Below are 14,762 nucleotides of genomic sequence, written 5' to 3'. Positions count from 1 at the left end.
CCTTAAATTCTATGAATCTATTAATAACCCTTTATTCGCATGCAATTTGTTGCAATGTCACAGAGAATTAGGTGGGAATTAAGGAGCTAAAGAAACAAAACTCCGGTTTCCACTGCAAATACCTTCAGTAGTAAAGAAAGTGGGAGGAGACATCTAGGAAACAGATACAAAACTGGATTTAAATAAAATGTTTTCAGTTTTCTGTGAGGTTCCCTTAAAAGGAAGAGGAATGCAGAAAAAAATAGTGTTTCATATAAGCAGAAGTGTTGTGTAAATAAAATTTGTTTCCAAGGCTTTGTCAACTCTTTCAATTCATAGATTATTGGTATAATATACTTAATGGATCTATAGGGGCTGTTTATGGACTTTAATGTCAAAGACTACTTGGAGACACTTTAATCTGCAGTCATGGAGACCTAAAATCTCCTTTGAAACTGTTTGGATTTGTCATTTCAAAGCCTACCTGGAGACAGTTGCACAGACTTTGGTGCTATCACCGATGGTCCTTCATGTCAAGGCCTATTTACTGATGGCTGTAATTAACAGATTTGTGATACAGGTGACTGCAGTGGCTCCCTGTAAGATCAGACTAAATGATTACATCTCTATTATGCTAATATGGCTGCTGTTATGATGTCTAGAATAACAATGACCCCTAAAAAGTCTCTTGGATTTTTAACTGCATTGCCATGTAAAAAGTCTATTTTAAATTACATTTTGTTTTGGAAAATATGCTGGTCTCCTGCAAAATGATTGCAAAAGCCATTTTCGTTTTTATGAGCTCAACTAAATTGCAACTAAAATCAATGAGTTTATTTTTTATACTCCTGCACCAACAACCCCAAAATCCACAACTGGAAAGCACTGATGCTGCTCTTATCAGAATAGGAGACTTGCAAATGGTAGAATATGTTTATACCTGATAAAGGTATCATCTTTTTCAGTTTGAGAGGTGACCATAAAACAGAGATGAGCCGCTCTGCCTATGCAACTCCAAATAAAGTAAGAGTTTATTCATTATTTTACTTATTTCTAGTAAAGATAATAATAGTATGCCTTTAGCTCCAGGTAAGGGAATTTAGCTTTACTTAGTTATAACTTATTTTAATAGAAATTAAAGAGTCTGTGGTATTATTCAGCAGCTGATTTCTAACCAGGGTCTTTCAAAGTACTAAATTATGAGTTCAGAAAGATCTGATTGGCAGAAAGTGAGATAATTATTTACAGAATATAATCAGTTTTTAACTTCAGACAGCCATATGTATCTTATTTAAACAATTATAGCTAAATCCTGGTAGGTACTACCCACACCCATAACTCCCATTGTCTTCACACCTCACAGCATCAGCTCCTTAAGACTAGAGAGACAGACACACTGGCACTTTTAGAGAGTTATTTTTATTTGTAATAAACTTAATGAAATATTTCTAATGCTAAATGGGGGGAAATGACACCCTAAATGAATGCAAACTGTTCAGGCATATATCTAGAGAAGGAAAGCATATAAGCAAAAGTAATAATACATATTTCATGTAATTGTGAACTTAACTCCATGTGCATGAACTTATAGTAATGATTCTTTGCATCAACTGTACATGTTTAAATAAAGTTTCTATTTCTGACTTCACATCATATTGTCTGTGCTCCAGCTTGGAGGATAAAGAATTAACAATGTGTTGATGGGTGGTTGTGTTTTTTCCCTGAACCACCCAATGAATGTGGTATCATAGTTCTTGAAGTCCAAGAAAGTGTGCCAAGACACAAGCTATTTATATAGAAATATATTTTAATATATTTATATTAGGCATTTAAGAAACGACCGCATTTTTAAGAGGGAGGAATCATCTGGTGGTCAGATTTCAGTCTTACTTAAAAAGCACAGACACTTTCTCTTCTCTTAAATTCTCTATGTAGAGATGCCCAATGTCGGACCGTTCTTGGGATGCAGCAATATTAGAGCTCTTCTCCTCTGTTGCTGTAATGACCTAGGCAGTCCTGTGTGGAACATCTGTCACTAATCTCACCTTTCTTTGAATTTATTGTTGGATTGCAGGATTGTCAATATGTTGTTAAATGACCTGAACCAGTCTACAGAGAGACAGTCCAATTCTGTGTCAGGGGTAGTGGAACTGCTGGTACAGAAGGTCACTTCACACTACAATATTATCTATGAAGTCAGGAGTGAATATGCATGTGGCACCAAATTAGTTTCTCTTCTTGGCTGCAGAGGAACCTGTGTGTTCCTGGATTCTCCCCAGGTTTTTCAGAGAAGTCTGGAGGATATAGAAGCAACCACATGCCCGTGACTAACAGAGCCAAACAAAAGAAGGAGCCAGATTTTTCAGAAGCATTAGGATTAGGGAAAGAGACATTGAAAGGACTGGCACTGGTGTTATGTTTTTAGGGGACATAGACCTGAGCAAGTTCCAGGTTTAGCACAGCTTTTGGGCTACCTTAAAATCAGAATGATGCATTTTTCCAGTGCCCATATATACAATGAGTATTAAATGTGCACCAACTCTGTAATATACGTCACACACTGTGCCATTATGCATCAAATAAAAAACACAATCAGAGCTTTATATCTACAAATGAAGAGCATAATCCTTCTCCCAGGTATAATGGGTTGCCATGTGACAGTATCATATGTGACATATAATGTTGCCATGTGACAGTATCAACTCCAGTGTTTACTGAGCGGAATTGTTCATATGTCTTCTACGGCTGAATGGGACAATGGAGTGAAACTTCAAGGCTACTGTGCATGGACATTGGAGTAAACATGGCATGTTTTTTTACATTGAATTCTAATACTGTTTACATTTATATGTTTAATGTTAATTCAGCATGGAGAGATGAGAAATTTTGAATTAAGCAAGGAAACCAATAATGGAGTTTGTAATCTTAATGTTCCCAATGCAACTGTGCAAAACCTGTCTCATGAAATCAACTGATAATTTAAATTGACTTGCTTCTCTTTACATTATGCACTTGAATCTTTAGCCTAGTTTTTAAAGATTTGCTGAGGTTTACAAGCTTTTCAGTGAGCCTAGATTAAATGTTAAGCAAGCCTGGGACAAATTATGGATTTCCATGCAAACCTGTAATTTTGACTTTTTGTTCTTTAACCCAAAATGAAACAAAAGATTTCCACAAATCTCTTGTGAATAGAAATCAAAGAACTTCAGCACCTCTAGTTCCCATATCACATGTCTACACATTCATCATTCTAGCATCAGTACTGAGATGTAGTACAACTGAGATAAACTTAATACTAACTACTTGATCTAGCCCTGATGATAGTGTAGGAAATAGAGGCCCATGCCTTCAGGCTGAGATTGCAGGAAAGCAAAGAAGAGATTTGCTCATTGACCTCTGCTGAGTCTTCCTTGGCCATAGCCAATGACCTGTCCGCCTGTCTCTTTTCCAGTTTTAAGCCATGCCAGAACTTCACCTCTTGCCCCAGGGCTAGTTATTTTCTTTAACAATCTCAAGTGACGGACAAGCCCCTTTTGAAAATCTAAATAAATATATCTACCATTTCTCCTTTTTCCACCTCTTAGCCACTCTAAGGATTCACAGATATTGAGGTATCATTTTTGTGCTGGTTTGTCCCTCGTTTTTATCTATTGTGGGTGTTTTGTGCACTAACTCTTGTTTTAAAACAATTAAATGGTACCATAATCAGGCTTACTGATCTGTTATTCCAGAGAGTAGCACCTTCTTTAAGTGAGCAACAACATTGCCATCCTCCAATCAACTGGTATAATCACTGATCATAATGAGACTGCATATTTTTGTTGACAGCTCAGCCATTTATGGCTAGATTCACAAAAGGACTTAGATGTTGTGATTCTGAGCGTTGCCACACCTAGCTTTTAGGCACCTAGAAACATCTCAGGAACATTGCAATTCACAAAGCCTGAGTTAGGCACCTAGGTTCCCTACACAGTGCATGGGGAGAGATAGGTGCCTTAGAATGTGGTTCACAAAATCCATGACACTAGCGAACAAGAGGAGTGAACCCTAAGCCCCACCCTGCTCATGGAGTTTAGAACTTCTCTCTGCTTGTGATCCACAACCAGGAACCCCTCCCCTAGAGTCAGGGAGCTTAGGTGCCTACAGCATTTCTTGTGAGGATGAGTTAGGTCCCTGCCTCGCGCCACAAGAAATGACTGGAAGAAGAGGAGGTGGCGGTGCCCTGGGGTTAGAGCACTCACTGATGATGCAGTCCCCGCACTTTGCCAGAGGTGGAGAGGATCTGAACAGGAGTCTTCCACTTTCCAGGAGGATGCTCTAACCACTGAACTATGGGATATTCTGATATGGGACCCCAGCCCCTCAAATTCCTATGTTGAAGGTGTTCCCCTGTGGAGGGAGAGAGTGACACTGTATCCCAGTGGTTAGGGCACCCACTTAGGCGGGGGAGACCCATAGTCCACTCCCTTTGCTCCAGTGACTCTAGTTATCCACAGTAGAACTGAATCTGGGTCTCTCCCATATCAGGCAAGTGCTCTAACCTGAGGGGTAAAAGTTATAAGATGGGCACCTCCTCCTCTTCCTCCAGTCAGGCTCTGAATAGGACCCAATTCAATAAGCCTTTGAGCACACCTACTAGATAGGCATTCAGAGACCTATGTTCTCCTGGTTTGTGAATTGCCCTGGGGTTTAGGTGAGAGATAGAGATCAAGACATCTAGAGGGAGGCAACAGTGTGCATGCCCAGAGGTGGAAACATAGGCACGGAGGGAACTTTTGCCCTGAAAATTTAGGCACCTATGGGGTTTGGCAGAAGTGTTGTGGATCACAGAGAAGCCTAAAATTTAGACTTTGGTGCACAATTACTTTTGTGAATCATGTCCTTAGTTTATATCCAAGAGTTCTGAGGGAACTTAAGAGCTATCTGGTCCTTGTTCCCTTTGTCTCTAATTGTGTCTTGTTTTTGTTGCCTGAAAAATAGGTGTCCCCTCAGCATCCTCTGTGTGGAAGAATGAGGCAGAGAAATCATTGCGCTTCACTGGACCAGATTTATCATTCTTAGTTACCCTCATTAATCCCTGCTAATTAAGCAAGACCTGGAATATATGCACACCACTGAACCATATTGCAACTAAAAGACCTAAGTTACATTCAACTTATAGTATGGTGATGAATATTGTTGTTTCAAACGAAGATGATAGCTTTGCAGCTGACACTTGGAGAAAATCCTAGTAGCTTATTGAACCATGATGGGAACTGTAATAAGGAAAGCGATGCCCATCTGTGTGGACACCAGACAACTCTGACTGAAAAAGGGCTTTCTTGTTATGATTCCAACCAATCCACTATCCTTTTCCACTTTCCCATGCTCTTGGAGCTTTATGGCATGTTATAAATGAGGCTTGTGCACCTAAGATTTCAGATTTAGTAGCAAATCTTAATTTTAAAATGAAAAACACCTGCTCAAAAGTGTTTGCAATATTCTCTGTCTCCCCACAACCTCTAACATCAACTTTACACTACTTCTCATTAATTTCAGCAGCCTGGCTGTGTGGATGGGAAGTGCTGAAATAAGCTCTGAAGATTTTGTAAAAGCCATCATGCTGAGATACAGCCTTTTCCTTGTAAGGCTTTGTTAATAATGGAAGCCCTGTTTAATTTGTACACCTTAGATTATTGTCTGTCACCAAGCAAATGTAAGGGGCTAAAATTATCCTCAAAAACCACTCAAATTGCACTTCCATAGTTTATGACATTTGTGGAGCCTCTAGAGTGAGTTATAACTTTATGTTGTGGTTATCTACTTCCATTTATAATTAGGCTTTGTGGTTTTAAACATTTATTTGATTGGTTGTCTGTTTTCATATACATCGCAACACGGGGCAGTTTTATGGATTCAGATGCCTTATTATCTCCAATAAAATTAAACATAGCCTTGTACCAGCTAAAATAGCTTTAAAGTGTTTCTTTTGCTTAAACACTAAAATCCAAAATGGCAAAATAGACTTCTAGAAAACATTTTTAAAAGTGCACTGCTCTTCATGTATTCATGTGACGTTTTCTATTAAAAATACCATTTTTTAAAAATTATTTTAACAAAGTGGTGATCCTCAGTTCAAGTACCCTGTCTCTGATTATAATGGATATTCTTACTTTAAATGAAAATTTGCTCATGTCATACCCAAATCTACTGTTATTATACTCTATTGTAATCATTTATTAACATCAAGATCATTAAATCATGACACCTTGGGTACAGAAAACCTATTTTATATGAAAGCAATGATTTTTTTTTAAAAAGTTTAGTTTAAATTGTCTTTTATTTGGAAGTATTAACTGTGCTGGAAGACAGTTTGCTGCTGAAAAATACTAGAGAAAATGGAAAAACTGGATACTGGGTAACTTCTGTCTATAAAACTTATTTTTGTTAAACTTCTTTCAGATGTGTTTTATTTTGAGTTGCTGCTGACACTGAAGCAGGAATCATAGAACAACTGAGTTGGAAGGGACCTCAGGAGATCATCTAGTCCAACCCCCTTCTCAAAGCAGGACCAATTCTCAACTAAATCATCCCAGCCAGGGCTTTGTCAAGCCTGACCTTAAAAACCTCTGAGGAAGGAGATTCCACCACCTCCCTAGGTAACCCATTCCATTTCTTCACCACCCTCCTAGTGAAAAAGTTTTTCCTAATATCCAGCCTAAACCTCCCACACTGCAACTTGAGACCATTAGTCCTTGTTCTTTCATCTGGTACCACTGAGAACAGTCTAGAGCCATCCTCTTTGGAACCCCCTTTCAGGTAGTTGAAAGCAGCTATCAAATCCCCCCTCATTCTTCTCTTCCGCAGACTAAACATCCCCAGTTCCCTCAGCCTCTCCTCATAAGTCATGTGCTCCAACCTGTAATCATTTTTGTTGCCCTCTGCTGGACTCTTTCCAGTTTTTCCACATCCTTATTGTAGTGTGGGATCCAAAACTGGACTCAGCACTCCAGATGAGGCCTCACCAATGCTAAATAGAGGGGAATGATCACGTCCCTCGATCTGCTAGCAACGCTCCTACTTATACAGCCCAAAATGCCATTAGCTTTCTTGGCAACAAGGGCACACTGTTAACTCATATCCAGCTTCTCGTCCACCATAACCGGTAGGTCCTTTTCTGCAGAACTGCTGCCTAGCCACTGGGTCCCTCGTCTGTAGCGGTGCATGGGATTCTTCCTTCCTAAATGCAGGACTCTGCTCTTGTCCTTGTTGAACCTCATCAGACGTTAGTATTACTAACAAATTGAAAACCAGTGTCAAGGACTAAAATAACACAACCGAAAAAGAAGAGAACAACAAGTTAATGTGCAGTATCTTAGTAAAGAGTTTCCTTCTGCACATTGTGTTACTCAGAACATAGTGCCTACCTGCCTTGGTTTCCTATTAAGCACCCTGTTACTGCAATGAGCTCTGCACGAGTGCATTGATCCATCATTGTTGGATTGGGGTCATAGTGCATGGCACATGCCAATATATTTATTACTTGTATTATCTAGGACCCCAAGTCAATGGCCAGGACCCCATTCTGCTAGGTGCTATACAAACACAGAACAAAAAGATGTCTGCTGCCCCCAAAGAATTTAAAATCTAGTCACAGTAGCACAGTGGGCTAGCTTGCCTTTATTATATTCACTGCTTTATATTATATTCTGCTTTGAATTATATTCAGCAGTAATACAAGGAACCTACAGGCCTGTATCCTGTAAGGCATTAGCTTCAGCAAGTTAGCATAATGCTTGAGGCCTATGAACTTTGCACAGATAAACAGCCAAATGGAAAACTGAAAATAGAGTGTTTAAGGGGAAGTTCTGGCCACAGGTACATGATCCAATCACAGAAGTGTCACAGCAATGAATTGATGTGTAAGACAGTTACATGAGCTAAATCTGTAGATACCTAACCACTAAAGGGACAAGGCAGCAAACTGACATATATGATCATAAGTTTAGACCATTGATAAACGAACCTAGAGAAAAAATGACATACCAACGTTAGTAAGGTGAGGAAATACAAATAAGGAAAAGGGGGAAATCCCCAGCTGAATGTACATCAAACATAGTGGCATCAGCGTAACATATTATAGAAGTGCCATCCCAGCCTAGGGACAGTAGGAGAAGGAGATGTAGTCCTTGCTAGGTGCAAGAATGATGGCCATTGGTGATGATGGGGAAGGCGTTGGTGATAAGGAAGATGATGGCTAACATTCCAGGTTGTTCTGCAAGAGATGGTGTGAGTCTATGGATGTGCAGATGTACATTCTGTAATATGTCTGTCTGACTGACTTGGGGTGTTTGTGACTGTGCTAAATGTATTAATATTAATACATTATTTTGTAAATATAAAGGAGTTCCTATAGAGTGAGTGTTGCGACTGTGCACGTTGGGGTTCCCAACTATATAATAATTTGAATAATACTGAGCCTGATCTTGAGAGAAGAACCTGTCAAGCCTCAAAGTGATAACTGGGGATTCTTAAGTAATCAACATATATATAATTTATACATCGGGCTACACCGCTGATATAATCCCCATCACAAAATCCTGGTTTTAGTTCTGGATTTATAAACAGATGTGCTGCATAAACAGCTCAGAGCTAAATTTTGTCAGACAAGGACCCAATCTAGGAATGACTAAATATATTCATGCATGTCTAGCCATCAGCTCAAGCTCAACATGACTAAAACAGAGCTCTTAATCTCCCCAAAACCATCCCCACAACCTACTTTCTTGATCACTGTGGACATCACCAAGCTGCCTGTCACTCAGGCCTGTTACCTGGGTGTCATTTTCAATTCAGCCCTCTCTAGGGCCTTGCATCCAGGCTATATCTAAGTGTTACAGACTTCTTCTGTATAACATCGGTAAGATAGTCTTTCCAACCCATCCACACAGCTAAAATTCTCTTCCAGGCTCTCATGTTGCAGTTACTGCAACGTTCTTGTCTTTGGTCTTGACAAATGCAATCTTGTCCCACTGATATCCATTCAGAATGCTGCTGTGAAGATCGTTTTCGTACTCATTCCTTTGACCATGTCACCCCCTCTTTGCATTCCTTCACTGAAACCCTCTTCACTGGTGTATCAAACGTAAGCTGCTTGTCTTCACTGTCAAGACTCTTCATGATCTATCCCAACCCCATCTACTCTCTTTCAATGTCAAATAGTCAATTCCCACCTCTGTTCAGTCCATGCTGTCAGCCTCCATCATCCACTTGTTAAACTTTCAAACAAGCAGTGTTCGTGCTTTCTCCCATGCTTCCCCTCACACTTGAGAGAAACTCCCTGTAAACATCCACAAAACTAACTCATTATCCTCCTTCAAAACCCTTCTTTGCCAGGATGTCTACAAAAGTCTTGACAACTGTTAGCTTGCTAGTCTGCAGAGGCTGCTGTCTACCAGGCTGATCAATATTGTCTCACTATTTCCTTATACTTCCCCATCTGTCTGTATCCATCTGTCTCTTGTCTAAGACTGTAAAATCAAGGACTGTCTTTTTTGTTCTTTGTCCATATAGCACCAAGCACAATGAGGCCTGGTCTATGAGTGGGGCTCCTAGGCACTATGATAATTAAAATGTTGTTTATTATTGGTATTGTCTTCTCTGCATGTGTGAACCAAGCCATGACCTGGATTATGGAGACCATCCTAATCAAAGGGTAGCAAAAACTACACAATCCCATCATGTATTATTTTATTTATGACATTTTTTAGAGATATTGTACAGTGGTTTTAAAAGTTTCTGGTGTTGAAACTCTATATCCATGTGGATTCTCATTGCAAAATTGGGGCTATAGGTTGTGAAGCTGAAATCCTTTAGAAAGTTGGTCTTTAGTAACAAAAGCAAACTAGCTGAGTGACAGAAACATCTGTACCGAAGGAAGCTGTGGGGAGGGAGAAGTGGTCTGATAATTTATGAGCCGGCAACATTCAAGAAATACCTAGCCTAATCCTGTAACTCTAACGTTAGTAAACACGAGTCAGAACTGCAGGGTCAACAAAAACAGACCTGTTATAGCAGTGGTTCCCAAACTTGTTCCGCCGCTTGTGCAGGGAAAGCCCCTGGCGGGCCGGGCCAGTTTGTTTACCTTCCGCATCCGCAGGTTCGGCCGATCGCGGCTCCCAGTGGCTGCGGTTCACTGCTCCAGGCCAATGGGAGCTGCTGGAAGTGGCGCGGGCTGAGGGACTTACTGGCCGCTGCTTCCAGCAGCTCCCATTGGCCTGGAGCAGTGAACCATGGCCACTGGGAGCCGCGATCAGCCGAACTTGTGGATGCGGAAGGTAAACAAACTGGCCCGGCCCGCCAGGGGCTTTCCCTGCACGAGCGGCAGAACAAGTTTGGGAACCACTGTGTTATAGGATACTGTGGTGATTTTGGAAATCTGTTTTTGTATAACATATGAATTTCGGTGGATGTTATGTTTGGAAACTGGTGTATCATGGAAGTCTTCAATGTGGAATCTACCACTTGTCAACAGGGATAATAGTAGGTCTCTGCTAGACCAGGCACAATACCTGATGGTTAAACCTTAATAGGCCCCTATTCAGTTGGAAAAACCTTGGGACAGTAGGTTGGCTAAAGCTGGGAGAAGCTAGTCCCTCCACCTTCTCTGTAGGGAGGGGAATGGAAAATCCTCCACAGCAGAACAAGTATCCGGTATTGGTAGAGGGCATGTGAACTAGAGGAACTCGGAGCAACACACCGGAAGTTTGGAGCAGAAGAGAGGAACATGCTTCCATAGTATGGGTGTCCTGTTTAACTGCAGGACCAGCCAAACTCAGAGAAAACAACTGACCTAGGGGCGGAGGAGGACTCCATGATTCTGAAGATAAGCCATGAGTTGCGGGGGACGGATCCTGGATACTCCAGAGGACTCTGTCCAAGTCCAAAGGACTCTCCAGAGTGGTGAAGAAAGTGAGGCAAGGAAATGTGTACAGGTTTGATTATTATTTTGTGTAGGTCTGAGTGGCTCTCGCATGCGAAGTAAAGAATCGTGTTCAGAATCCTTTAGAAAGTCTGTTTGCTTTCAGTATTGCATGACCCTGAAGAGTTAAACTTTAAACCCAGAGAGCCCACACAAATGGAGTTCTAGTAGAGGGTGTTAGAATCCAAACAAAACAACATGGTGAGTGTCTAGCCAAGGGGAGCTCTAGCAGAACTGTGACAGGTATCATCAGGAAAGAAGGGTTTCCAGCTTTTCTAAGGGATACACATTAATTTCTATCACTGGTGGCTTGCAAGATATTAGACTTGAAAAATAACAAAACTGAATATAGCACACCCCAGAAATTGGTTTAGAGTCATTTTCTATGTTTTCTCTTACTAAATTCACATGCCATATTATGGAAGGAAAGGGGGTCTGATTCTTCTCTCATGCATAACAGTGTAAATTAGAAGGAATGTCACTGAAATCAGTTGGGCTGTACTGTTATCCAGGAATCAGGCCTCAGTGGGTGAAATTCATTGCAGGTGTAACACCATTGCAAAAGATGGACTATGGTAAGAAGTTAGCCATGGTCCACAAATTAAAAATAGTCTGCAATGCTAACAAAAATGGGAACATTAAAAAGTATAAAAATCAAGCCGAAGAAATAGTCAATTTAAGTTCAAAGGAGAGAAGGGCCTTCAAATAAATGACCCCCAAGCAAGATACTACAAAATGGCAAACTGGCAGAATTCAATATCAGGTTAAATAATGAAGGAAAGAAATCCTTCTCATTATACAGCTACTCTGCCACAAATATTGCTTGGCTCAGAATCTGTCTATATGGACAATCGTTATCAATGCAGTTCCCTCTAGAAATAAAAAGTCAACTAAAGTAAAAGCAGGACAAATAAAACATTTATCCTTCAGCAATCAACTTCAAATATTCCAGGAGGAATGAGTTCTGAGTTAAAATCATTATGTAATGAATTTTCAGCTTTCCCCATAAAGAGCTGAGCTTTGCCTCTAGGCAACCTTTAATATCATATTTAGTTCCTTCAGCTAATCCTCAAAGTTTAGCAGGGGGAAAAATAATTGCTGAAATTGTTCCATTTTGGAAAAAGTCAACTTTTAGCAGCTCTAAGGTGGTCAAGGAATATAGGGATTCTCATCATAAGTCACTTTTTCTCTTTCATCTTAGTCTGAACCCATTTCTCATCATGAATAAAGGAGAATATAACAATTGGTGTATGGCATCTGCTCCCAGGATTAGTGAGAGCACCAGATGTGGGGCGCATGCAATCCTTAAACTGTTTTCAAAAATAACATGTATCAAATAAAATCAAACCAAAGTTCTGAAAATTGAGAGATACCTTTATTGGTCCCCACCTCCTTAATATCTCCTTTCAGTCAATGTTTTATATATTCTAGGTCATCCTCCAATGTCTCCAGTTTCTACAATAGTTGTTAAAGCTGTAATCCAGAGATGACCTGTGCCTAGCCATGGGGGGGAGAGTGAGGGCAGCCGGCTTTAGCAGTATTACTGAGCATGCTCAGTACAGGCCAAGCCACAAATTTCAGGGGGCACGTGATCCTTCATGCCCCCCCCACATGTTGCTTCCTCTTACCCATCTATTATCATTGTAAAGTCCCTCCTGGCAGAACTCACAGTTTGAGAATATTCCTACTTTGCATCTTCCCACACTGGCCCATAAGGGGTAATAGAACCTTAGGGAGGCTGCGCAGAAGGCAGCCAATTAGGGAGCGGCTGCGAGAAGCAGCCAATCAGGGCTGGGCAGACCCATATAAGAAGGGCTGCAGGGCAGAGTAGCTTCAGTTAGTCAGTGGAGCTCCAGGAGGGAAAATGAGCTGCCCTGCAGGAGGAAAAAAGCTAGCACCCTGGACAGAGCAGTAATGAGCAGGATCAGGGGAGTGAGAGCGAGTTTCTGGCTGACTGCTAAGACTGGCATGCAGAGGCCCTGAGATAAGGGTGGAGAAGGCACTGGGGCTGCAGGAAAGCAGTCCAAGGAAATAGACTGTGAGGTTGGAGGGCATGCAGCACGTGGCTGTGATCTTCGAGGTCTCTGAGCCTGAACTCAGAGTAATAGGCGGGTCTGGGTCCCTCCCCCCTCTGACCACTGAGGAAGTGGATGGACTGTTGGACTGAAGGGCTCTCTCAAAAGGGGAGAGCACAGAATGTGACACAGCCAGAGGGCTGTGTCCTGAAGAGGACACCTTAGTCCTTTGAGTGACACAGGTCCAGGAGCAGAAGTAACAGTGGGCAAGACACCACCAAGTATCGGCATACCCACCCGTGGAGCTGATCTGCAAGATGACCAGCAGGAAGCGCTGGTGTGGTGAATTGCAACCCGTCACCGCCTCTATAATCCCTTGGAAGACGTGAGATCATTTTAGCTTCTAGATGAGTATGCATGCTAAATAGATAGACTACCTCTACTAGTGTCTTTCCATCTTCAATCTGAAAGCCAGGGTGTGTGTGCGAACATGATACTAGTCATTGGTTAGCAGGATGGTGGGTTGAATGTTTTTCTTTCAGGAGAGGTGTCTTGTCTCTTTCTGGCAACTGAATTCCTCTTTTGATGGATTGCCAATTACTTAAATCTGGCACCAGGGAAATAGAAGTTGCCAGAGAAACCCACCAGCGACATGTATAAGTGTTTGCAGGATCAGACCCCTTAAAGTGTAAACTCCGTAGGGTAGACAACATGTCTTACTGAATGGTTGTAAAATACAGTAAAAATTCATACCACTGTGAGTTTTAATGTCCTGCAGTCCCCCCTCAGACAAAAATCCCTTTGACATCCATGTCAGTTTCAAGTAAGTCAGGATTTCACAACCTGGACCCCCATCAATAACAAAATTATGTTACTCAGAAATTTTCATTTGTTATAACAGAGATTTTACTTAGGCTCCTTTTCTCTCTCATGCTGAATTGTGGTCACTTTTTTTTTTTTTTACAGCTTGTAATTGAAATATCAGATAGTTGCTTAGTGCAGAAAATTTCTCAAAATAAGAGGTGAAAGTTAGGTTATTTTTAATACAAATGGCTTGGTTCCAGAATAAATGGAGCACCAAATTAGCCAGTGATTGGATAAAGTCAGAGGTATAAAAATGATACGATAGCATTATCTTAAATTCATATGGTTAGGGGGGAAATGAATCTTTCAATAATTCTTAAACCTATGAATTAAACTTATGTATTTAAAAATCTATACAAATGGGTAGTCTACACTGTGAACCCTTTTTTGCTGTTAGTTTGGATCAGGAGAAAATTTAAAACAATCTGTAATTTAGAAAAGCATGTTAGGCACATATGTAACAGTGCACATATGTACTTTTCATGAACAATTTCATAGGGATTATGAGTACAAAGGAAATTTAGGCAAACTCCTACTGAAATCAAGACTCTTTAGGATTTGGCCCATTAAAATTAGTAATTAGATAGAAGCCTCTTCAGGTTAGAATGATCTGTAGGGTCCAGATTTGGGGTTTCAACCAATCACTGACACTCATAAACTGGTTTTCCAAAAAAGGTATCCTCCATTGATCTCTTGGGACCACAGGGTTTGTGGGGAGGTTGTGTGGCCTATTCCATGAGGGTAGCAAGAACATAAGGAGAACTATATGGAAATCATCTCTTTATCCTGTGCCTCTGGGTTTCCCCATGGGTAGAAGAAAAAGTTATAAATTAACCATAAGCTAAGCTGAGTAATAGTCAATGACAAACAAGTTGGTAGTATGGCAACTGCATGGAGGTCCAAATTCTTAGCGCCAATTCCGTCCCTTTCACTCTGCCTAACTT

This window comes from Natator depressus, chromosome 6, assembly GCF_965152275.1.
Source record: "Natator depressus isolate rNatDep1 chromosome 6, rNatDep2.hap1, whole genome shotgun sequence".
Taxonomy (NCBI): domain Eukaryota; kingdom Metazoa; phylum Chordata; order Testudines; family Cheloniidae; genus Natator; species Natator depressus.
This window is presented reverse-complemented; position numbering follows the sequence as displayed.